This window comes from Talpa occidentalis, unplaced genomic scaffold, assembly GCF_014898055.3.
Source record: "Talpa occidentalis isolate TD23 unplaced genomic scaffold, MPIMG_talOcc4v2.1 talOcc4.12, whole genome shotgun sequence".
Lineage (NCBI taxonomy): Eukaryota > Metazoa > Chordata > Mammalia > Eulipotyphla > Talpidae > Talpa > Talpa occidentalis.
In genome coordinates, this window is record NW_023601212.1 from 102,499,229 (window position 1) to 102,502,381 (window position 3,153).

Genomic DNA, 3,153 nt, shown 5'->3' on the forward strand with positions numbered 1-3,153 from the left:
CCGGTCACCTCCATCGGCACGGCATCAACTGCCTCACAAGGGCTGGAGTGAGCACGGTATGGGGGGACCAGCATGGCTTGAGGGGCACCCCCTGCAGGTCACAGAAGGGATGGCCCAGGGCAGCCTGGCCCTGGCCTCCAGGTCCCGGGCGGAGACCAGTGTCAGCAACTTTGAGGTTGGCAAGAAGTCCTGCCAGCAGGCCTGTCCTTTAAGTGCCCGCCCGGGCCAATGCGGGCGTCTCTTTTGGGGAAGACTCCCCTTTTGCTCAGCTAGCTCCCCCGGGCCAGGAGAGATCCCCTGGTCCATTCTCAGAAGGACCCAAGAAGCTGGGCGCGAGGGCGTCGGTACTTAGCGGCCCTGACGCCGACTGCCCTTGCGGCTCCTGGTCTCCTGCTTGCCTGTGGGCAGAAGCCCGTCCACGCGGGGGGAGGTGGGGGCAGGACAGCGCGCCGCGGGAGAGGGGCTGAAACACGGATGATGTTCAGATTTCAAACAGCGCGAAGGCAAGTTCCGTCACGGCAGCAGGCGGCACTCAGAGAGGAGGAGGGAAGATCTTTCTTTATGCCGCAGGCCCAGAGGAGACCTTCCTGCAAAGTCTGAGCCCCTAGCAAGTAGGTACCAGAGTGTTTGTCGCCTCAGCAGGCGCACGTGTCCTCTCAGGCAGGCAGGGAGGCAGAGCAGGAGACTCCCACGTGGTCACCTGGGGAGCACACACTGCGCGTGTGGCCTTGACAACGTTCATCAGCTACTCCCTGGAACCCTCAGCCTGCACGGAGGCCTTGTCCCAACATCACGTCAGCTGCTTCGCGGGCCAGGCTGCTTCTCCCACTTTCGCGTCTCCTGCCGCCTTGAGGGTGTTGATGCAGAGGGTGCCAGGGAGTGGGGGTGCAGCGCACGCCGGCCTGACTGTGGGTGAGTGTGCACCTGGGCCGAGAGCCCGGGCGGAGGGGTGAGCCCACAAGAAGGCGTGAGAACGCCAGGGAGGCCCAGGGAGAGAGCGGGAAGCTTCGCTGGCGGGAAGCTCAGGCCCCACTATTCTGGCACGAGGCTCCCTGCAAAGGTCAGGCTGCCGAGCCTCAGCCACCTCCTCTGCCAAGGAAGAGCAGCAGTGGCAGTTTGCTCATGGAGTTGGGTCCCAGTCAGGTTCCCAAAAGGACCCCTATCACCCTCCAGTGGGGGAACTCACGGAGGCTGAGAGAGGGTCCTATCCGGGCACGCAGCAAGAGGGGCACTGCCACCATCGGCCCACAGGGCGAGGACAAGAGGAGAGCATCATGGCCCGGAGGGGGGCCTCATGAACAATACGCTCCAGAGACCTCTGTGAAGGGGCCAACTGAGTTCAACCCTCCCTCCGTCAGGTGGCCGGGGCAGTCGCCGCCCCCAACTGCCCTCCCCTGAGGCCGGCTTGGGGATGCCCAGAGGCCGACCTCAGGGCGGGGCAATGCAGCAAGGGTCAAGAGTGGAGCTAGAGGCCAAGCAGGACCCCATGGGAGATGCCCTGTAGGTGGCCGGAGAGGCTGGCCCTCCAGTGCCGGGAGCGGGGGCAAGTGCCCAGCCCATGGGCTGCACACGAGCTGGTGAGACGGACCACAGCCACACGCTGCCCCGCTCTGGTAGCTGCATTCTGTTTCTTGAGCTGTTCTGGTTGTTTCTTCTACTGCCATATTTGAGAGTGGCAGGTGGCAGGGAGGTGGGCAAGAACATTGTTTGGGGCCTCCCTGGGGGCGCAGGGGTTAGTCTCAGCACTATGAAGCTATTGGCAGCCACTGTGGCCTGAGTTCGATCCCCGGCGAGGGAGATACCCAGTGGGCACAGCAGACCTCTCCTGCCTCCCCGCTGCTCCCCTCAGCAGTGGATTTCAGCGGATCATCCTGTTCTGCTCCCCACTCTGTCTCTGGTGAACCCTCACACCCCGCACCTCTGGCCTGCACCCCAGCTCTTGCATGCATAAATAACTCTTTTAAAAAAAGACACAGGAGGTCGAGGCTCAGAACGCATGTGACATGTGAATGAGACCAGGTCCCTGTGCTGATTTCCTTCAGCATTTGCCAAGCGCCTCCCCTGTACCGGGCACCCCAGGGCCTGGGGTGTAGCCACGAACCAGGCAAGACCCCTGGCCTGGGGGCCCAGCTGCTGGCGAGGGGCAGAGGGAAGGAAAGCCAGCGGCAGCGACGACGCTGCTCCGGCGCAGGAGGCTCGGCCCTCCCGACAAGGCCCTCCCGGCAGGGCTCTGCGGCGGCCGCTGGTCACCACGGCGGCCTGTGGCTGCCCTGGGCCGGCTCTGCCGCAGGCATCCGCAGTCAGGGCGCGGGCGCGGGCGAGCGCCTGCTCCCCTCTGCTCGGGGTGACCCCGAGGCGGCCTGGACACCGGCCAAGACCTCCACACCAGGGGCGCTGCCCCCTGCCAGGGGCCGTCTTGGCCGCAGGGCACCCCCGGCCCCCGCCCCAGGGGTCCTGACGCGACCTGCGCCCGCCCGGCCCCGGGCCCCCCTCAGCCGCGAGCCCCTGGAGGGGCCGCCGACCCCCGCGACCGCGGGCCTCGCGAGGCTGCTGCCCTCAGCCGCGGGGAGGCGAGCGCCCCCGACGGCGGGCGGAGGCGGGCCGGGCCCGCGAAGGCCGCGCGCGCGCGGGGATGGGGCTGGGCTGCGGGGAGCCCGCGCCCCGCCGCGCCCCGCCCCGCCCCCTCCGCCCCGCCCCGCCCCCTCCGCCCCGCCCCCTCCGCCCCGCCGCGCCCCGCCCCCGACCGCCCCGCCCCGCCCCCGCCCCCTCCGCCCCGCCGCGCCCCGCCCCGCCGCCCCGCCGCGCCCCGCCCCCGCCCCCGCCCCAGCCGCGCCCCGCCCCCCGAAGCGCCCCGCCGCGCCTCGCGCCCCGCCGCGCCCCGCCCCGTCCGCCCCGCCCCGCCCCACCCGCCGCTCCCGGCCCCGTCCCGCCCGGCGCCCCCTGGCGGCGGCGGGCGGCACTGCGTGGGCGGGGCACCCGCAGGGGCGGCCCAGTGCGCAGGCGCGGGCCGGCCGGCGCGCCCCCTGCAGGAGCCCAGCCCGGCGCGTCCCCCGTCGCGGGTGCCCGGCGCCCCCTCCCCGCCGCGGCCGCCTGGCCGTGTCCGCTGCCGGCCGAGCGCCGCGGGCCGAGGCGGGACCCCCGGAGGGCCGCGCG